At 34.9% G+C, this 23,891-nt stretch overlaps 1 non-coding gene across 1 annotated transcript; it reads right to left on the bottom strand.

Moving 5' to 3' along the window:
* Positions 1–668: 668 nt before the first annotated feature.
* On the bottom strand, positions 669–772 carry LOC143407680 (U6 spliceosomal RNA). Its single transcript, XR_013092422.1, has one exon. It is a non-coding gene; the product is annotated as a U6 spliceosomal RNA (small nuclear RNA).
* Between the last annotated feature and the right edge of the window lie 23,119 nt (positions 773–23,891).

Below are 23,891 nucleotides of genomic sequence, written 5' to 3'. Positions count from 1 at the left end.
CAAAAGACTAAGTTTTGCTCTTATTAACAGAATAGCCATTTACAAACTCTTACAAATATTTCTGGAAATACATTTCTTTTGTGTAGACACCCATATCTGAAATTGCTAAATCATAAAGTAATATGAACATTTAAATTCATAAGAGAATATTGAATAGTCTTCCAAATTACTTGTATTAATTTGCATTTCTACTAGTAATGTATGACAGGTCCATTTGATCTATATCTTCTTTAATGTTTGGTTTTAACATTTTGAAAAGTTGCCATTCTAGTGGGTGTGTGTTGACATTTCAGTGACTAAATTTAGAAAATCTTTCATTATTACATATTTTGTGAGGTGTTGATTTAAATATTTGGAAATGTTGATTGTAGAAGTTCCTTTTGTATTCTGAATATTAGTCCTTTGCTTCTCTGTTTCTTTTTCTTACACAAAGTGCAATTATTTTCTGCATTGTTCATTTTCTCACTGGTGTGTTTTGATAAGCTGAAGTTTTGACTGTCATAAAAACCAGTTTAATGGTTAGTGACTTTTCCCTTCTATGTAAACTGTACCTAGCTCCAGAGAGCTATTTTCTGTAAGTTATTTGATGTATTCTTTTAGAAGCTATATAACTGTAGTTTTTATGCCTATTAGAAATTCTTTTGACTTAATGTTTTTCTTTTCTTTTTTAAAATATGGAATGCTTCACAAATTTACACGTCATCCTTGTGCAGGGGCCATGCTAATATTTGTATCGTTCTAATTTTAGTGTATGTGCTACTGAAGTGAGCCCTTGACTTAACTTCTCTATATGGCTTGTAGGGTTGTCAAGTTTTGTTATTTCCTATTTGTAATATAGTTGATACAGAATAATTTGATGAAAACCTTCTCCAATAGCAAATGAGTTTTACTGATAGTTTGTGAAAATCTTGTGACTTAATTATGAACTATGCAGATTGATTAATTTGTTTGACTTTAGTAGTACCCTATCTTTATTACTATGGTTTTGTAATTAGTTTTTAATCATGTAAATCATCCAATTTTGTTCTTTTTTTTTACAAAATTATTTTGACTATTTTAATTCTCTTTATATTTCCATAAGCATCTTAGCATTCATTAAATCCAGAAAAGAAAGAGTTATGGAATTTCAGTTGGTATCACAATGAAATCATAGATCAGTTTATAAGAGCTAATTTATTAACAATATTATATTTTCATCCATTAGCATGAGAACTCTCCATCTGTTGACTCTGGTTCAGTTCCTATCAGCAATGTTTTGTCATGTTAAATGTGGATTGTCTTTTGTACTTTTATTATGTTTATTTCTTGATATTTTATAGTGTGCTATTGAAAATATATATATTTTTAAAAAACTTATTTTCAAATATATATTTTTAAAACCTTATTTTAAAATATTTGTTGCTTGTACATAGAAATATAGTTGAGTTTTTGGATTTATCTTGTAATTTGAATCCTTGGTACAGTAACTTACTAGATTTAGTAGCCTTTTGTTTTACAGATTATTTAGGACTTTGAATAAAAATAATGTCTGCAAACAAATATATGTTTTTTATTCTTTCAAATCTATTATGCCCATTATTTGCTTTGCCTTAATGCATTGGTTAATACAGTTGTTAAAATATTGAACAGCAGTGATGATTGTTAGTATGGTGGTGAAGGACTATAATCTCAGTGAATCAGGAGGATGAGGCAGGAAGAGCTCAAGGTAGAGGTCAGCTTGAGCAATTTAGTGAGACCCCACCCCATCTCAAGATAAAAAAAAATAAAAAATAAAAAGGGCCACAGAGGTAGCTCAATGATAGAGCACTTTCCTAGCATGTGTGAGTTGAGTTCAATGACAGTAACTTACTCTCTTTGTCTCTGTCTCTGTCTCTCTCTCTCTCTCTCTGTCTCTCTCTCTCTCTCTCTCACACACACACACACACACACAATGATAAATGGAGGAGGAGAGAGAAAGGAGAAGAGGTGGTGGTAGTAATGATGCTATAGTGGATATCTTTCATTTATCTCTGGTTTTAGGGGAAGGTGCTTCTGTTCATTATGTCATCTTAACTATAATGTTAGCAATAGGCATTTTTGTAGATACGCTTTATTAGATGAAGACAATTCTATCTGTAGTTTAGTTTTTTTAAATCACAAAAATGTAGGCATTCAATTCCATTAATTGCTTTTTTCTGGATTTATTGAGAGGATCATATGATACTTTTGTTTTTATGTTAAGTAGGGTGAGCTACATTAATTAATTTTTAAATATAAGCCAAACTTGTGTTCCTGGGATAAATTCCATATGGTCTTGATGTATTGTCCCTTTTAAGTATAAAAGGAATTTTTGCTTATATTTTGTTAAAAATTCTTAACAATAAATCCCTTTCAGGGATTGATACCAATGTTTTTTGACTTATTTATTGAGTTGGAAATTATTTCCTAACTCTATTAATTTTAATGAATAATCTTTATTGGCATTATGCATTTTTATGCTAACTTTCCTTTTCATGTCCTTAGCAAATAATTTTTGGAATAAAAATTTATTGTGTACACACTGCATACATAAAATGAGTTAACTGGAAATTTTTTTCTCCCTATTAATGTACAATTGACATATGAGTTTGTTTTTGTCTCTGTGAGCTGATTAAGTTTATTTATTAAGTTTAATAATATTGAAGGTGATTTTAGGAGACACAAGATTGGAATGTGAGACTCCTGATATTCTCAACTGCTGATCAACTCTAGGTGACAGATCAATTTACAGATGTGTGTATTTTAATTTCCTTTTTAGATCATTTTCTTCATTGGTTTTTAAAATGTACAAATAAGCCAAATTGGAAAATATAATTAAATTAAGATTATGAATACTATATTGTGTAGGCATTTCTAAGACATCCATCAAAGAAAGGGCAGCTATTGGTCCGAAGAATTATGCTGTAAAACTAGACCAGTGGCAGAGAGATGTGGCATGGTAGAGCTTGTAAAGCTAATTCTGTTTTGTTCTAAGTGGTCAACCATGTATTTTTAAAAAAATCTCACAGGCAAAATGTGGAAGAAGGGTGGCAACAGGGTGAAATTGGAATCAGTAAGAGAGTTTATAGCCATTGATCAGGTGAGAGAAGATGGGAAACTGAACCTTGGTAGTGGCAATCGGAATGAAGAGAAAAATCACTGGATCTGTGTAGTCAAGTGATTTCAGGGAAGCTGGCAGTTTCTTATGAAACAGATGTCAGCTGACATGTTTTAAAATTTTTGACGTCACTTACTTGAGAAGCTAGTCTAAGCAATAATTTTTTCACAAAGTGATCCGTGAACATGGAATTTTCCGGAGAAAATAAATTATAAAAAGCTGAATGTTTTAGACTCATTTTGAAGGTTACCACAGTCCTTTGAGTCTAGTGGCTCTGCGTACTGCAAGATTTTTTACCCCTTCTATCAGATAAAAAAAGAATTAAAGACAGACTTGGGTATTTAAATTATCTTTAAGAAAGAAGAGTTTGCATGCATTTCATAATAAGGGTGAGTTACTTGAGTCCTCTTAAGTGATTTCACTTTGCCTAAAAATTCTATCTTTAATAATTGTCAAAGTGGATTTTGAAGTGTGAAGTTTAAGATTTCCTTAAAACCTTAGTTTAAGTGAAAAAGGTTTTGCTGTGTACCGAGATATATTGGCATAAGCTTATTTCCTGGACATATGGATTGTAAAATAAGCTAGAGTGTTGAGAATTAAATGAGATAATTTATGCAAAGTCCCCAGCATAATGGGCACATAGTAGGCATTCCATAAATAGTAGCTATAGGATTTAGATTCAAAAAGCATTAACTTAAAAACTGTAGTTACAAACATGAATATGGATCAAATGGTTGGGGAAGAGTGTATGAGGAAAAGAGAGGTGCAAGAATGTAAATCTGGGAAAGTCTGGCATGTCAGAGAGGGCAGGAAGTGAGGATCCGATGGTAGAGCTTGTAAAGTGACAATGGGCAGGGGGTTTGAAGGAGGACAAGAATAGAGCTACATCATGAAAGTCAAAGTTTTGAGAAGAGAGAAGGAGGAGGTGAGGCTAGGAAATGTGTCAGAGCCATCAAAAAAGTATAAAGACTAACCGGCCAGCTAGAAGGTTATTGGTGGGTTTTGCAAAACTGGACCCATCTTACATAGGGAAGAAAAAGGGGAAGGGAAAATATCTTGGAAAATTTTAGTTGGGTTTTCCTGTACTGTATCAGAGAATCACATGAAAAGACTAAAAGTAGGAGCGACAGAAAGTTGACTTGAAGAGCCACGTGTTCCTCTGAGAAGAAGAATCCTTATGTATCCTTTAAAGCTCTCTGGTAATAACTGGTGACAAGCGCTTGGCAGCTCAGTTGCCACAATCAAGCTTTAGGAGACATAAAGTTTCTTAACGAAAGGCTCTGCTTAAGTAAATCATCCCAAGAGCAAACAACATCATAAACCTGCTGACTTTGAGCAGCTCAAGGTGAGAAACACCATCTTACACATTTTGTATCAAAAGGCTATCATAGGACCTGTCACTCAGGTGATGTTTAAGGAGGAAAAGGACTTTCAAAATTTAAAGTGATGTGGTTTGGATTGACAGTAGAACTAGAATTATAATTTTGTCTGAAATTTTGTTGCTTATTCAAAATAAAATAATGTGACATATTTAGGAATAAGAAATCAGATTTTATTAGAAATAAATAGATATCTTAAATTTTAGAATTCAGATGAAAGATCTTTCTTGATCAAGGTCATTGGGCACACGCAAACATTTGTTTTGCTAATGTTACCCTTTATTGTGAACTTTGCCTAGGTCTTATGAGTCAAGATAAGTAAGTAGTCACATGAGCTAAAATTTATGCCTGACAAGAGTAGAAATATAAGAAGAAATCTATGCCTCATCTAAGGAGGCCTAAAAGGTCACACCTTTAGGATGAACTTCACCCATATTAATGTGATTGTATTTAAACTTCTTGTTTGTAGAAATGCAGTAGCCTCTTTAAAAGTAGTTAATGCCTATGTAGTTCAATTGCATTTGAATTTTTAAAAACTTGAAGTTAAATGTGTTATGAAATGCTCTTGATAGAATTTGTCATACTTCTATTCAGAATGTTAGAAAATTAATACTCCTACCAGTAGCTGAGACTCTACATATGCACCCTTGCTGATACACTAACCATATGATTATGCTTGTGTTGTTGTTGAAGTGTCCTAATAAGGTGTTGTTTTAGTCAGCTCTCTTCACTGCTGTGACTAAAGGACCCGACCAAAACAATAGTAGAAGAGGAAAAATTTATTTGAAAGTTTATGATTTCAGCGGTCTTAATCCATAGACTGCAGGCTCCATTCCTTTGGGCTGGAGGTGAAGTGGAACATCATAGCAGAAGATTGTGGCAAAAGGAAATAGCTCAATGGTAATAAGGAAGCCGAGAGACTTTATGCTACAGATACAAAATATACCCCAAAGCCACACCCCCAATGAACCATGTCTTCCAGCCACTCCCCATCTCCTCACTCAGTTAATCACATCAGTGATCAATTCACTGATTATGTTAAAGCAATAACCCAATCATTTCTCCTTCAAACCTTCTTGTATTACCTCACATGTAAGCTTTTGGGGGACACCTCACATCCAAACCATAGCAAGTGTAGTGGTGGTCTATCTCACTGGTGTTTTAGCTTCATTTCACTAATGAATAGCTGTTGATATGGTGCTCATTTGATATCTGTTTCTCTTCTTTGGTGAAGTGTCTGCCCCAAAGTTCTGTCGACTTTTTTTTTTTTTAATTGGAAGTTTTTTTTAAACTTAGTTTGAGGTTTCTTCATGCAGTTCTGAAACAACTGTTATTTGAAAGTACTTTCTTCCAGTCTGTAACTTCTCTTTTTACTCTCTATTGAAGAGGAGAAAATTTAAGTTTTAATGAAGCTATATGCATTAACTCTTATGCATTATGCTTTTCGTGTAGTGTCATACTGAAGTTAAATATACACCTACTGTATGATCCAGATATTTCAATTCCAAAAGAAATGAAAGTATGTTCATTGAAAGGCTTACATATGAAGGTCAATAACACTTTATTTGTAATGATCCCAATTGTATCAACCATTGACTAAATCAATAAATTGTGGTATATCCATACAGCAGACTACATACAACTCAACAAGAAAAATAAGCAGCTATTGATATATGCTACTGTGTGTGGATTTCAAAATAATTATGCTCAGTGAAAGGAGCCAGACAAAAAGTGTATAGATGATAGGTTTCCATGTATATAAAATTATAGAAAATGCATGTGGGGAAAAAAATTTTAAAAATTCATGTTGATTACAGAAAAAGGCAGATCATTGCCTGGAGACAAAGGGACAGGAAGGGACTGAGGAACATTTGGAGGTGACGAACATGTTCATTATTTTGATGGTGGTAATAGCTTCACAGGTGTATTTTTGTGTTAACAACCTACTATACACTTTGCACATGTGCTTTTTATTATATACCAGTGTGTACCTCATAGAACTGCAAAAAATACCTTGCAAGAAATTATACTTTTTTTTAAATGTTCCCTTAGAATCATCTAGGAGCATTTAGTATTTTAAAGAGTGACATTGTTTTAGCCATCTACTCGAAGCTCTTCATACTCATCAGAGTGGATATAACTCATCATTGATTGTAAAAAAATAAAAAGGGTAAAGAATTGCCCATAGTGAGAAAATAATGTCCATGTTCCTAGTAATGAATAGAGAGACAGACAGATATATGCACACCAAACGAGAGAGTGAAGAAAGATAAATTGTAACTTACTACTTTAACCACACATTTACTTTTCACTTTTGGTTTATCAAAGGTGTAGTATATGTGCATGCTCTATAACTGATTTAATGTTAAATAGAATTTAGGGTCATAGGTATAGATAATTAGGAGAATGCAGATATTTACTATTTGGAATTAAGTTTTAGAAGGAGTTCACTTAATACTGAATAAAGCAAGACAGAGGCAGAGTGGATCTGAATGAGAAATGCATCATTAACTATAGTAAAGTACTTATAATGTTCAGAGACAGATTAATGATGACATTGACAATGTCACTTGTGATAAATGCAAAAGCAATTGCACTTTTTATATATTCATTTTTGAAAACTTCTTCCTAATTGCCCGTCTTTGGGCTGAATCTCATGTCAATTTTTTAAAAATTTCTGGTGCATGTCAGGGACCTCACTACTGTGATGATGATAATTATAATTATCAGATAGTCATTAAAACCTAGAACATAGAGAAGACACAATAAAAACAATGATGTTTTTAGTACATAAATTATCTGTAAAAAGTTTTCAAAGATTTATTATACTACACTTCTGATCAATAAAATGTACTCATAAAATGACCCACTTTTTGATTTGGCCATCTTAGTATGTAGAAATATTATGAGTTATCAGTAGGGTTTGTAGATTTTACTGTAACTGATCTTACATGAATTAGATCATTGGTTAAGTGTAAATTGAAAAATAAGGTAGAAGTTATCAAAAATGAAATATCACATCTAATATTAAGTTACAATGGGTTCTTCTTAAATTACTAGTTTTCATCTTATTATAAAAGTAATACATAAGCCAGGAACAGTGGTGCACACCTGTAATCCAGAAGCTCTGGAGGCTGAGACAGGAGGATCACGAGTTCAAAGCCAGCCTCAGAAAAGCAAGGGACTATGCAACTTTGTGAGACCCTGTCTCTAAATAAAATGCAAAATAGGGCTAGTGATGTGGCTCAGTGGTTGAGTGCCCCCAAGTTCAATCCCTGGTACCAAATAAATAAATAACATATGATAAATTTAGAAAACTTTAAAAAAGCATAAAATAATTTTTAACTTATAATTTTACCACTGACATAATTATTTTTAATATTCTCATTTGTTTCCTTTTATTATTACTCATGGTGAGTATGTATTCTTACATGTAAATTATAAACCCATTTCATTTTATCATTCTGCTTATTGTACAGTATTCTCTTGTTTAATACTATGCCAAGTAACTCAATTCTCTTGGAAATATAAATTAGTACTATTTCCTTGGAAGGTGATTTTGTTATGAGCCTTAATGTACTAATAATTATTCATTAATTATTTCTCTGAAAATGATGCTCACATACTTATTAATATTAGCACATATTAAATAAAGCATAAATATATAAACTTGTAAAAACTCTGTTTACATGTATGTGTAATTTTTATATATATGCATAATCTTGGTCTAGATGTTCAAATAAAAATTGTGTTAAGAACATGATGTGTTAGTCAGATTTCTATTACTATTACAAATATTTGAGAAGTTATTAAAAGCTTTCTTTCATTAACAGTTGTGGAGTTTCCAGTCTATGGTCAGTTGGCCCTGTTGGTTTTGGGCCTGTGAGGAGGCAGCACAACCTGACAGGGGTGCCTGCGGTGGGATAAAACTTCTCACCACATAGCCAGGGAGAAAAAGAGGCTAAGAGAATGGGGTTGGGGTCCCACATCCCCTTAAGGCCATGTCCACAATGATCTGAAGACCTCCTCCTAGGTCCTCCCTCTGAAAGTTTCTGCCATCTCCCAATAATGCCACCCTAGGGATCAAGATTTTAACACCTAAGCCTTTTAAGATCCAAAGCATAGTTCCTTAAAAGCTTATGAGTACCTTATAAAACCTGTTCTGCCTGCTAAATGCTACATGAGAGACATGTAAATTTCTAGTTGGTTATACATCTATTTCTCTATCACAGCAATTTCTGAGTGATGGAATTACGGGTATTAATTTTCTTCTGTTCTTTTTGTATCTTCCAAGTATTCTATAGGTAATTTTCATAATCAGAAAAATAAACATTATGAAACATGTAGTAAGCAGTTCCTCAAGTCATTCAAATAATTGAAAACATGAGTTGTCAGTTGTATTACATCCCAACAATGTTCCTATATTGTTATTTACTTTACAAATTCTTTAGTGTTATTTAAATATTTTATTTTGTTACTATTGCTATATTTTACATGATACCATTTAAGATACTGTGGGTAAAATATCATCTTAGATAACTTTGGCATTCCATAATTTTTTTTTCTGAAGGAGTTCCAACTCCTGACTATTCATTTGTGATATATGTGTTTTAGAGCATAGTTTTAATGAAGAACAATAAAAATATTTAGCTCTATTTAAGCTCTTGACCACAACTTGAGTTAGTTATACTAAAAATGTGCATTATTGGAATTTGGATGATAGGCTGTAGGAGAATGAGCAAATCTGTGCTCCACTGATGGAAGGTCAACCCTCTCATGTCAGTAATGATGCCATTCTTCATTGACTTGGAAACTAGTCAAGACTTTGGGGGGAAATATTCTGGTATAATGTCTGTTTTCCAAATTCTGTAGCTAAAAGAATTGCTAGCAAGGAAATTTACACTTGGAAAGATCACAAAAATGAACAAACTTAGTTATTTCCAATAGTATAATTAAGCAATTTTTTTCTTTTGTATTTGAAGAACAGTGCCATTTTATTTGTGTAGTTTCAAATGTTTCATGACTACACATAGCAAGTTATATCCCAAAGAGTTACTACTAAATTATATTTGTCCTATTGAAAAGCAAATTGCCCCTATAAAAGTAACCTTATTTTTTTCCATAGGCTATTTTGTTGTTTAATCATTTCTAATGAGTTTGTTGACCCCAGTGCTAGTAGTTAGAATGTAATGGGAAAATGTGAATTAACAAATGTGAATTATAGAAACATTATGTGATAATTTCTTCATTTATGGACTTTCATTTTCATAATTGTGGCCCACATATTTAGAAATTTGCTTATGCTTAATTCCTACCTCCCTTACAGTTGCTTTTCAATATCCATTCTTTCTTACTAAAAACCTGGTCATCTTACCACCCACAGATGAAGCTGAGAGTTGGCAAATGAATTGTAAGGAGAAAATGTGTGTGTGTGTGTGTGTGTGTGTGTGTGTGTGTTTTCTAAGAATTTTCTTTAAAAGACAGAGGGATAATATTATGAGTCTGTTTCTCTGTCCACCTGGTTAGGCTGAATATAATAGCTACAGCTTCAGCCATCTTGGTTCTGAACTTAAGAAAACTATGTGCAAAAGATTAATAAACCAAGAACTTGGATGATCCATGCTTCTATGTCACCTTCCACAAATCTTGTTTGGTCTCTCTTCAAGATTGTTACTAAATACAATAAACTTCTTATGTATTTAAATTGCTGATTTTGAAGAGATATTTTACTGTAACTAAAATAAATCCTTATTATACGTAGGTGTATAGTAAGCTCTTCTCTTTGTATATTACAAGCAACAGATTTGTAAACATATATCACTAGATGCCTATAAAATAAGTTTACACATCTACAAAACATATTTTATTATATATTTATTATAAGCAGAGAAGTTAAGATGTTATGTTCCAACATATTCCAGAGGTCTGGAGACACAAAGTATTGCTCTGTATCTGATATATTCTTAGATAATATGCACTGGGAGAAGCACTGAGTTTAAACCCTCACCAGTATGACAATTGAGTGGCAGTTATCATCTAGTCACTCAGGCATAGTACTAGGGTAAACATATTTGATTTTGTCTACAGCCATTAGTTTACTTGTGCTTGTTGAAGTCTTGAGTTCTCTTCTATCCCTTGCTTTTCACTTTGGGTGCTGGAATGTAATTCTTAACACAGCTGCATAAAAGTACATTAGTGCTCTAGTATTTAAGCATTACATTATGTTGTCATGTAACTTTTTTGATCTATCCATTTATATAATTGAGACATTTAAACCCAGCATAAAAGATTTACAATTTTGAAATTATTACTCTATTCTGTATGAAACAGAATGCCTTCTTCATTCTGTGGTTCACTTATTCCAAAATGGAACCTGTTTCAGAAAAGCTATATCAAAATATCAATTAGTCTTGAAAATACATACTTCTTTGAAACCGTACAGGGGCTCAAAGAAATTGAGAAATAAGGTAGTGAGAAATAAGGTTGTTGCTGTGACAAAACTGACCATATGGTTCAGAAGCCTTTGGAGCTGGTTCATGGAAGGGATTTTAAAAAGCTTAGAGCTGCAAGCTGGAAAAGTTTTAGAATATTATAAGTGAAGCTTAATGGATGATTCTGGTTGGAGATCAGAAGACCAGAATGCTATAGGACTGCAGATTATGTTCATGAGGTTTCAGAGGGAAATGAGGACTCTGTTGGGAATTGGATTAAAGACCATTTGTGTTACATTCTAGCAAAGAACTTATCTACATTTCCCTGTACCCTGAGACTTTATGTGAGGCTAAATTTAAAAGTGATGGACTGATGAATCTGACAGAGGAAATTTCAAGGCAACACAGCATTCAATCAGTGGCATAGATATTGCTGGCAGCTATTAGCCAGGGTTGCTGTGTAAATTGGGAGCAAAAAGAAGAAGTAAAGGATTTTAAAAACTTGTGGTTTGGCTAGTAAAGTTCATGTAAAGTTGGGGCCAAGGACATGGTGTTATTGAAAAGATTATAGACCCCAAATGGATGCTAAATACTTTACACAGAGACAATAGAAAAGTTGCCCCATAGGCATCTCAGAAATTTATAGGACCATGCCCATTTCAGGCTCATGGATATAGAAGGGAAAATTCCTTTGGGAAGAGATCATGAGAGCACCTATTACACAAGGAGACCTAGGAAGTTATTTTACCTGCTGAACTGTACAGGCACTCGGAGGCCACTGAAGCCATTGATTCCAGGGGGCTCAGATATTGCACAAACTGGCAGCAGATCTTGATGCCATCCATGTGGTGTTGGTTGTGTGAATACAGAATGCAAAAGTTCAAGTCTTGGAGACTTCCACCTAGAGGAAGGCTCTGAAGGACAGAAAAAGTATAGCCGGGTGATGCAGGAAATTATAAAACTAAAGCTAGAATGGAGAACCCAGGAATTAAGAGATGGCAGTAACATGGATTGTCTGCCAAAAGAAAGAGCTGTGGCTATGGAGCCTGCCAAGCTGAAAGGGAGTAGTCATACACTGTAATCAGGAAGGCCAATGGGAAGAGGACACCCAAAACTTTTAGAGAGCACACATCCCTACCATGTGTCTTAAATACTCTTTGTGGAGTTCCAGGGCATGTTGGGCTCTACTTAAATCTTGCTGTGGCCCCATCCCTTCTTCCTATGCTTCTGCCACTATTCCTCTTTTGAAATGGGAATGTTTATTCTGTGCCACTCTATATTGGATATATTAACTTCGTTTTGACATACAGTGATTCACAACCAAGAATTTGTCTTGAGTTTCATGTAAGACTTTGGACTTGAAGTTTTGGGTAATGCTGTTAAGGCTCTTAAAGATGGGCTAAATGCATTTTTGCATTGTGATATGGACTTGAGCTTTTAAGGGTCAAGGACAGAATATTATGATTTGGATATTAGATGTCCCCTGAAAGCTCCTGTTACTGCAGGAATATTCATTGGTAAAATGATTGAATAGTGAGAGCTGTATTTAATCAGAACATTCTGGTTTAAATGGAGGACAGGGTGGTAAATCTAGGCAGGTGGAGTGTGGCTGGAAAAGGTAGTTCACTGGTGGTATGCCCTGTTAGGGTACACCTTCCCTGTGTACCTCTTCTTCATGATTCCATCATGAGCTGAGCAGCTTTCCTCAATTAGGCTCTTTTTCCATGATGTTCTGCCTCACTTTGGGCCCAGGGCAATGATGTTGGCCATCTATGGACAGAGACCTCTGAAATCATGAGCCCCAAATAAACTTTCCCTCCTGTAAGTTGTGTTTGTCATATGTTTTGGTAACAATAATGCAAAAGCTAACTAAAATATCATATATGTAATATTCCTACAACACTGGATTTACAAATACAGTGCAATCTGCCCTGCCTTTGCCCTGAACTGAGAAAGTCTATCAAATCTTCCCTACCTAGTTAACAAAACCCAGTTTTTTTTCCATGAAGAAACCATTTCATGTGGACTCAAGTAAGCCCAAGCTGAAAATATCCAAACTTGTGCTTTCCCTATATTATTGGTTTAGGATACAGCATGGGATGAGCTGGAAAAAATTATAATTCCCACAAGAACGTTGGTCCTCTTAAGGAATACATGGTGGTCCCTTTAGGGGTTGTAAGCTGTAAAATCATGTAAACATGGAGCAGTGCCCATTTTGCCTCCCATGGGATAGAGCTGGTCTGACTGTGAAGACAGTGAAGGGAATAACAGACCAAGACATTGAGAGAACAGTTCCAGCATCACTGGTGTGCTTGGGCCTATGTATGCCTCTGAGATTTCAGTTATATGGAAAAAGATATTTCTGTTCTACTTGATTTGGTTTGAGTTGCCTTTATATCACTTGCTCCTGACAGACATTTCATTAATAAAGCTTCTTTCTTCTCCTAGAAAAATTAATAGATAAAGATACAGTAATCAATGTGGAAGAAATAGGTGCTCATTGCTTGCTTGATACATCTCTTGGATATTTTATAGTTTAATATTCTGAGACTCTGGTCTCTTTTTCCCTTGGGATACAGTCAACCTTTCTTTTAGTCAGTTTTTTTTTTATTGCTGTGACTGGAAAATTTGATAAGAACAATCAGATACAAAAAAGTTTATTTTGGGGCTCACTGTTTCAGAGGTTTTAGTCCATAAGCATCCAACTCCATTCTTTGAGGCCCAAGGTGAGGCAGAACAACAAAGAGGAAAGCAGCACAAGACATGGCTCCAGGAAGAAGATAGAGAGGGAGCTCACCTTACCACAACAAAATATAAATCCTAAGGGCACACCCCCAATGATCCACCTCCTCCAGTCACCCCATGCCTGCTTACAGACTTATGCTATCCCTATATTATTGGTTCAGAATGCAGTATGTAACAAGTTGGAAAAAACAGAATTCCAGCAAGAACTTTGGTCCTCTTAAGAAATTTAAGTTACAGCATCACTTTATTAATGATAATTCTGTTACCACTCAGTTAATCCCATTAGGGGATTAATTCACTGGTCTAATTGAGACCCTCATAACCCAATCATTTCACCTCCAAACCTTCTTGTGTTGTCTCACACATGAGCTTTTGGGGCACACCTCACATCTAAACCATAATGACACTTTAACTTTTTTAGTCATTGTTCAAATGAGTGATCAGACCAGAACAATACAAGAACAAGCTTTTAATTGAATAAAGTGTTATGATTCTATCCAATCAAGCAATCTGAAATCTTTTCCATGATAGTGAACTGGATTAGCTGGTTTTCATCTACTGCCTGGGGATGGGGAGGACTACTTTGGTAAATATTAGTTATTTTCATTGGACCAGAATTTCTTCTACCTTTTTCTGGTTTTCTTTCTCTGTCTACTAATTTGTATGGGTAGGCCAATTCAGTATTCCATATCCCTGGTTAGGAATGGAAATATACTTTAGGCTTGGTCTATCCTAGTATCTTATTGCCCTAAGCCAAGCAATTGACCCATGTTGAGCATTTTAAGCCTAAACTAGGCCAATGTGACATTCTTTGGGATTTTCTTTCTTTTAAATTAATTTCTACCGCCATTCTCCAAAAATAAACATCTGTACATATTTATGGAGTAGCATGTGATGTTTTAATATCACATATGCATTGTTCAATGTTTAAATCAGTTTAGATGCAAAATCAGAGACTGTATTTTGGAGTTTCTGAATGCAACCAATATAAGTTTGAAGCTCTTTATATCTACACTTGCATGTCGCACGTGTCTTGCTCTTTCTCTTAACTTACTGCCAGCACTTGGAGAAAGCCTGTCTACTAAAGAATGAAGTCATTGTATGTGGCTGAGCTGAGAGTTGAAAAAGAAAAAATGCTGGCTACATCATCTGAGTCAGCCTGCTCAGCAATCACACGTGCCTATGAATGAGAGAGTTAACTTATATACATGTGTTATGTTGCTTTGTCATGTGTTTTTGTCTTCTCTAATAAAATACATTCATGAGTTTGGTACTTGAACAATTAAGTATTGGACCATAACAAATATAGCAGCATCAGTAAGGGAGTGAGGATGGGTGTTTGCATGTGTGAACATGAATTTTTGCATGTGTGAGTCTAGTGAAAGCTGGTTAACTCTGAGAATTATGTTACCTAGAATGGGAAGACTAATATTTTTAAACTATACTCTAAATGGGCTTTGGGGAGCTCTTTTACCTTATCTTAATTGCTTAAAAATATTACAGTCTCTGTAAGTAGTTACTGATTTGAACCCCAAAGGGAATAAAGTTAGAAAATGCTCTTGGTTTCTTGAAGTGATAATATGAGCTAAACAAGACAGAACACCTGCAAAATGCTATGAATTTGCTAATGTTTCTTTTGATGGTTAATTTTAAGGTCAAAGGCTTTGGTTATATTTTAATGAATAGTTGAAATGATGTTATAAGTAATGAAAATAGTACGTGAGGGAAATAAAATACTATTAATGCCAATGTCATTTTAAAATCCAGCTTATGGTAGGATCTGCATGTTTAAAATATCTGGGTGCAATTTTAAAAAGTCAAGTGATAAACTAAATCATGAAAAGGAGGAAACCAATAAAACCCTGTTATAAGATGCTGCTTGTATTTACAGACACTCTGGGTATCCTGTGATTGATTGCCTTGCAAATTTGAAATGTTCAAGGGCAGTATATGAGACAGGAGAGAAGAGAGTCCAAGCCCAGTCTTTGTGATATGTTAGGGAATGAGGAAAGGTCTTCTCTTCATTAACCAACTTTCACTTGTGACCTCAAAATGCAACATTTCTTCCTCTCTACTGTGACTTTTTGTTCTGCCAGGAAAAATAGGCTTCACTGAAGGTGATCTTATGTGTTGTAACTATAGCCTATCTGAGGTTATTAATTAATTGCCTCTCAGCTGAAAAACCATCCTTTGAAGCCTATTTTATGATAATATTTGTGGACCCTCAGTCTTTATTCTGGTGCTTTGGCTTGAGTTAGGCTGTGCTATGAGGAGGCTAAAAAGAGGTGACAAGGCTAAGAGAGTGGTGGCCAATTGTGGTTTAGATATGAGTTATCCCCTAAAAGCTCATGTATGAGGTAATGCAAGAATGTTCAAAAGTGAAATGATTAAATTATGAGAGGTGTGACATATCCGTGGATTAATCCACTGATATGGATTAACTGGGCAGTAACTGTAGGCAGGTAGGGTAGAAGTAGGTCACTGAGAGAGTACCTTTGGGGTTTATGTTTTGTTCTTCCTGATGAGCAGAGCTCTTTCTCTGCTTTCTGGCTGCCATGTTCTGAGCTGTTTTTCCCCTACTACACCCTTCCACCATGATGTTCTTTCTCACTTCGAGCCCAGGGCTAAGGAGTTGATTGACTATGAATTGAACCTCTGAAAGCATGCGCCAAAATAAAAATTTCCTCCTTTAAATTGTTCTTATCATGTATTTAGGACAGAGTGACAAAAAAGCTGGGACAAAGAGATTTTTCTAGTTTTTGTTTTTACAATGTGGTGGCAAGCATACCAATGTGGACTGTGTCCTAGAAGTAACAGTAGCTTATATGAATCTGTGGTGGTAGTTAGTAGTCTCTAGTGAGTTTCTGCCTGATCAGAGCCATGGATGTCATATTGTTTCAGTAGCTAATCATCTCCATAGAAGTCTGAGTCTCAACTGTAATGTGGACTTCCTCCTTTAAGTTTTTTTTCTTTGTTTATCTTTCTCTTAGACTGAGGGATGCATATTAAAATGTTTTCCTATGTAAAAACTTACTTAAAACCTAGCAACTTAACACACATTTATACTCTCAAGATTTCTAAGGGCTAGGAATCTGGCATGATTTGGTTGGATTTTCTGTTCTGGGTATCACCAGGTGTCAGCTGGGCTGTGTTCTTATTTGGAGACTCCACCAGGAAAGAATCAGCTTCCAGGTTCATTCAGGATTTTGGCAGAATCCATTTATGTGTATGATTTAGGGCTCCAGTATCTTACTGACTGCTGGCCAGAAGCCACCTTCAGGTGTCAGAGGCAGCTCTCCATTGGCAGCTCACACATGGCTGAATGTTTCTTGAAGGCCAGCAGGAGACTTTCTTACTGCAATCTGTCAAGATTTAATCCTCTATAATTAAAGGCATGACAGTCCATCATATTTTCTACCTAATACTACCTAGAAGATAGATATGGATTTAACCTACATTCAAGAAGAGGGGAATGAGGCCTGGAGATGTGGCTCAGTGGTAGATGCTTGCCTAGTATGCAAGAGGCCCACAGGGTGGTAACTGCTTCCTGACTCTGTTACCTCTAGAACATTATAGAGTTCTATTCTACCTCTTTTTGTAATTCATCAACTTTTGCTAACTTAATATTCTTTCTATTAAGTTGTACTTATTGAAGTTATTAGTGTAGTTTCTGTCTCATCATGAGCTACCAAATGATACAAGCTTTATCTTTCGTATGGCCCCAGCACCACCTAATAATAATAATCATAAAGACCCACTTATCAAACTAACATTTCTACAACTGAGGACCCAATCCCCTGAGCTTGCCTTCAGAAGAAAAGCTAAATATTTTACTGGCAGAGTCAGTGTTGCAGGAAAAGTCAGGTAAAATCACTCCATTCTTGATGCTTTTCTGGTATGAAAACATGTTGAACTAATTTCTGGTAACCCAGTTACCCTTGTACAGGTCTTCATCTCTACTTTTGCCTAAAGGGCAAGCACCACCAAGTTAACAGGGATTTCCGGAGGGCATATGCTCTTTCAATGTGATAAATTAGTTAGCTGTTAAACTAAATGTTTCTTGACTTTCAAAATTGAGAACATTAGGATGGTCCTTTAACATATTTATTTGCCTTGCTGCGAAGGTAGTCAAGGTCTGCTGGATTTGTGATGTGCTAAATGAATGTTTGGCTGAGGTGCTCAGGTGGTTTTATTGGTAAGGTTAGCTACAGAAATGAAGGTGTGAGGTTACTAGAGGACAACATGACATCCATTAAATTAAATACCTATTAAATTTTCTGAATGGTAGAAAAGGATTTCTTAAACAACAAGAGGGAATGAAGGCTTCCAAAAAGTGAAGTAACTTAACACTTAGCTTTAGAAAGTTTTCTTCCCATTGAAAAGACTTCTTTTGACACTATTTCTGGATTTTTTATTTTTTTGCAGCAATTGCAAACAGCTTGTAGATGCTGATGAAAATAAAACAAAGATGAGGGAAAGGGAAATAACTAGGCTATTTCAGATACTAGCGCTGATATCATCATTTCTTTTCTACTTGCTTTGGTTTTGCCAAAATGGTACACATCAATCCTGCTTTGCATTTTCTCTTTATGCCTACTATACAGACTTTCAAAAGTGAAGTCTTATGAGGTTAATTAAAGAATAAATCAGTCAAAATGTATCATGAAAGGCTTAGAGACACTGCCTGCTGAAATGTTCTTTGTTTTTGAAGAAAATCTGTGTTTTTAAGATGGTAAAATGATTAAAATCCATATTCAGTAATACAACCATATTAGCTCTCCAGAGAGCATGGACAAATTCTAATCATCTTGGGCTACAGGAAAAGCAATGAAGTGCTAGTGTAAACATGGGCCTGATCTTGAATTAGGAACTTTCAGTCACTGAGAAACAAGCAACTTCCTTTTAGCTTTGGAATTTAGATTCTCTTCTGTTTTAAAAATAGCTCTAAGTACCATTGAATTTCATGGAAGCATCCTGTATTGATATAACTTATGTACATGTTTGTTCCTCTGATTTCTTTTCCACTAACCAAATTATTTCTGAATTGCAATGAACCAGTGAATCAATTATAACACTCTTTTTATTCACAGGGAATCTGACTCAGAAAGCAGAATCTACGTGGCATTATTTGTCTTAATCTAGAAAGACATGTAGGAAGGAGTTCTTTAGGGGCAGTTAGACTTCTCCACAACTGGACTTGCCACTCAAAAAGGAAATCCACAAATTCTTTTAGTCTTTTGTCCAGGACTGTCTCATAGAGCATATGACTAATAACCCTATGCTGGTAATTTAAAAAGGATTTTCTAGTGATGATGAATCAGCTCCAGGTGAACATTTCATATCTAAAACCCTTGACATGCTTTGTTGATTGTGCAACTAGGGTAAGATAAACATTTCTCTGACGGGGCTTCTCTACTTTATGTACTTCTTGTCCATCTTTCTTTCTTTCTTTCTTTCTTTCTTTCTTTCTTTCTTTCTTTCTTTCTTTCTTTCTTTCTTTCTTTTTGGAATTGACTCTGTGGGACAACTGGAAAACAACAACAACAACAACAACATATTCTCTCTTGTGTAGAGATACCTGATGAACTTGTGTGCTGATTATAGAGTTGACAAGATTGAGATATCAGTGATAAAATTTTACCATAGGAAGAGGAAAGAATGTGATCTGGGGTTTTGGACTGAAAGTATAGTTGTTTAGTATATAGCATGGCAGCTGATTTTGAAACCTAGGCTTACTTAGATATCCTACTAGCAAGTATGTGGTCTTGGAAGAAGGATGGCATTGAAAGGATAAAAGAAACTGAAGTTAAAATGTAAAGGACCAGGTATTGTAAAGTTTCTAAGCTACACTCAAAGCCTGAAATTCCTGTGGCAGTTAAGACAATTCCCAGAACTGCCCATTAGATATGGGTCGAAATCCCCCCTGACCACTTAGTTGCTTAACAACCTGGACCCTGTGCAGCTCGGCATGTAGGCACCTCAGGGCCCAAACCAATCAGTTTGAATGTATCCCCCTCCTTAGGACTGACCTATCACTCTCGCCCAACCTGTTCCCGCCAATGAATGTGCTAATCATATTTGAGAGTTGTTGTTTGATTTTCCCGTGCCTCATGATGATTTGCTCTGATGTATGAAAAGCCCCTGCCCTCCCCAAAAAGTGTACTTAAGCACTGCTTAACCCCTGCTCGGGGCTCTTGGCCGCTCTCCCTTCTTGAGTGAGCATGGAGCCCCAGCATGCTGGATCTTCAATAAACCCCCTTTTGCGGTTGCATGAGTCAGTCTCTTGGTGGTCTCTTCCTCCGTCGTTCGCCGGTCCCTTACAGCATGTCTGATTTTACAGAGCTATCTCTATAAATTCCATATCACTTTAGCCTACAGGTTAACTCATTCTCCTCCCTGCCTCCCCTTTGGCACAAGCAGATGTAAGAACATTCTTGTTACCTCCTGTTCTGCATATATCAGGAAGATCAGCAATTTTGTAGATAATCCTGTCTTAAGGGAGTGTTAGTAGCTTTGCTATTGGAAATGGCATTCTGATGTAAAGAGCCTTGAAGTGGCAAGGGAGGTAAACTATAAGCTTCCTTACCAACCAGCATGAAACACTCATTACAGACAATTGTATGAAATTCCCCTTAATGTTTTCAACAATAATTGGAGGAGGGAGATGCCACAAAGAATTGTACTTCCTACTTGAGCATGGGGTCTTAGGGGTTTAGGTCTCTGATCATTTATTTTTCTAACTCTAAAAATTTAGTTTTCTACTAGAAAGATGATTTTTTTTTCTTTTTGGTTGCAAAGATTCAAGTATAACTGCCAGTGAAATTTCAATTACATCTAAAACCTGGAGAAATCTGTAGGGTCTTGGTTACACATAACAAACCAATTTAAAAGTCAAGAAAGGTCTAGAAAAGTGTGAATGTCTCAGGATCATCTAATCTGGAAAATATAATATAAAAATTAAAGTAAATACTCTGGTTAAAAATAATTATATTTAATCCATTGAGAAAAGAAAAGGCTATTTAATCAGTGATCCCTATACAACAGGCTACCATCTAGGAGAAAATTAAAATGGACTCCATTTTTCAATATATGCAGCAATAAATTCCAGATGGAATAAAGATTGAAAAGTAATATATTAAAAAAGAATCTTGAAAAATGTAATTCTAGAACCCTGAAGTGTAAGAGGGTAGGGAGAATCTAAATCCCAACTAGAAATACAGAAGCTATAAAATAAAGGCAGACAACTATAATTATGTAGAAACTAAAAGTCTTTGATTGACAAATTATATCCCAAAGAAAGGGAAGCAGAGCCCTAGAGTTGTTTATAATGCTGATGACCAGTAAAGGATTATTATTTAATATACAGAAAGCTCTTACCAATTCACTAGAAAAAGATACAAACTAAAGTTAAACTGGCAAAGAATATAAATAAACTATACAAAGATGGGCAAGTTCAAATGGCTAACAAAAATATGAAGGTTCTCAAATTTTCTAATTAGTAAAATACAAATTAAAGTGACAATCTATCAATCTGAATAAAAGATAACTATTATAAAAGGAGTGGTGGAGATGAGTAAGTAACATCTATTACTGACAGAAATATGAAATATCTCAACATTTTTTGGCACACAATACAGTATTACAACATGTATACATTTTAAAATTTTAATATATCACTTAAACAGGAATTCTACTCCTAGAAATCTATAGCATGTAGAAAAAAAATACATCAAATTTTAAGGACATATACAAAAGAACATTATTCCAGCATTTTTCTGGTGACCAAGAATTAGAAACAAAGTATTGTGGCTTATAAATTTGTCACTTCAAAACTCATGTTGAAATTTAAATGCCAGTGTTACAGTATTATGAAGTGGGAATATTAAGACATTCTTAGGTCATGAAGAAGAAGATTGATACTCTTATAAAAGGCACATTTGGCTTTCTGTCATGTTTCACCACATGGTGATGCAGCAAGATGTTTCTTACTTGATATTAGGCTTCATTCCTCCAGAACTGTGACCTGATACACTTTTATTAATTATAAATTACTCAGACTTGGGTATTGTTGTTACAACAACATAAAGTGGACCAAGTCGCAAAGTGTCAAGAATGGAATGACTAGACAAATGACAAATAGCCACAACAGATAATATTATGCAATAATTAAAATAATAAATTTGAATCTAACCAGATATTCTATGATTTGTAGTCTATGTAGGATTACGAATATGGATTAAAAATAAGGAAGAGTCAGATTTTAACATGGTTCCCCTTAGGGTGAGCAAACAAGTGCACAGGGTTGATGTCTTTGTGGGGATAAGTGAAAAAGATAAGACAGGGAGCTATGATTAAAAATTGAATGTATTAGATGGTTTCTTTTACATAAATTAATGGATATTAATGTTCATATTAATGAGCATGTGTTATCAATACAATGATGCATGAGAGAATGATCCCTGACATGTGACCAAGTTGGGGTTGCTAAAATTGGTGGCAGATAAATGAATTTTAATTTATTATTTATATTTATATGTAATATTTGAATTATTTTAATTGAACATGTATTATTTACTGGAAAACCCTATTTTCATGTGCAAATAGTAGGGAAAACATGTCCAGGCTCTTAGGCTATATTTATCAAATTCTTAAATATATGACAGAATTGATCATAGGAAGTCAACTTATAAAACTCAAAAGTGTTTATTTATTTCCTACTTTTTATTTTCACTATTTATACTGCAATTTTCAATGATGGTAATTTGATCTGTATACCACAACAGTCCTGCTTAAATATTCTTTGTTTTTGAAGAAAATCTGTTTTTAAGATGGTAAAATGATTAAAATCCATATTCAGTAATACAACCATATTAGCTCTCCAGAGACCATGGGCAAATTCTAATCATCTTGTACTACAGGAAAAACAATGTATTGCTAGTGTAAGTATGGGCCTGATCTTGAATTAGGAATTTTCAGTCCCTGAGAAAGGCCTCATGAATGCTCATTGGAGAGAGAAAATGATAACCTAAATTGGAATTGTGAGAAAGTGCTTATTTTAAGTAGGTGTTGTATTTATTATTTAGGAAAGTAATCGAGAGTTTTGTCATATCTACATGAGACTATGAAAGAACTTCTAGGCTTTGAGTTCTTCCCCTGAAATTAGACATGGAGATTTACATGTCACTTAATGACATAGAATCATTCTGAGAAATAGGCTATTTTGACATTGTGCAACCATCATTGGGCACTCATACAAACCTTCATACCTAGGATATTCTAGCTTATTTGGGGAATATATATTTAAAATTTTAAACAGACATGGGTATTCCAGTTGCTAGATGGAATAAGAACTCCATTCATCTTCACAGGTATTGGCAATGACCCAAACAACCAGACAATTACATTCTGCCCAGAGTCTCACGGTACATATTATGAAATTATTAGATTCTGGGTATTTCCATTCTGTTTATATGTCCTTTTCTTTGCCTTCTGTCTTCTGATTCAGAACTATCTGAACCCATGTTTCCTGAATTGCAATTCCTAAGACATCAAATAAAGTTCTTCTTTCTTTTGCAGTTTCTGAGATTGGATGGATGAAGAGTTGTGAGGATTAAAAGATAGAGTGTTATTGGAACAAAGTCTGCAAGTTCACTGCTTGAAAGCCAATACTCAAGAGATGAGTTGGGGGACAGAAATCGGGTTCATTCAAGGCCTGGCATTCTGAAGACAGGCAGCTAGTCCCCTTAAAAAGATCATCTCAGGGAAATGAGGAACACAGAAAGGCTTTTATAGAGAGGGAAAGGAGGTTCAGGGGGACAGGGTACAGGAAGGCTACCTGCTGAGCAGGGTCTTTGACGTCCAGGGTATGTGTCTCTTTTTTCCTTTGGCCAGAACATCACTATTGATCTTGATTTCCTGGGGCTAGATCTTGTAAGTCTTCAGACAAACACATTATTTTTCTGGAAGCTAAGCATCATCTTACACTTTCTGATACAATCTGAAGGTCACCAGCTGCTCTGGGTTTTGTAAATCTAAAAAGAGATGATTTAACAGTTAACATCTTAATCATTTAGGTGCAGCATTTCTTTATAATTTAGAATGCCAGACAAAGGAAGGGGAAGTAACTCTGCAAGAACAGCTCAAAGAGAAGCGGCCAGTTTAGTAGTTTGTATAAAATCATCAGAACACAGCTTGGCTTTTCATGGACACATAATACATGTT

The sequence above is a fragment of the Callospermophilus lateralis genome, chromosome 9 (genome assembly GCF_048772815.1).
Source record: "Callospermophilus lateralis isolate mCalLat2 chromosome 9, mCalLat2.hap1, whole genome shotgun sequence".
In the NCBI taxonomy this organism is placed as follows: Eukaryota; Metazoa; Chordata; class Mammalia; order Rodentia; family Sciuridae; genus Callospermophilus; species Callospermophilus lateralis.
The sequence above is the reverse complement of the archived record's forward strand: the minus strand, read 5'-3'. Positions and strand labels throughout refer to the sequence as shown.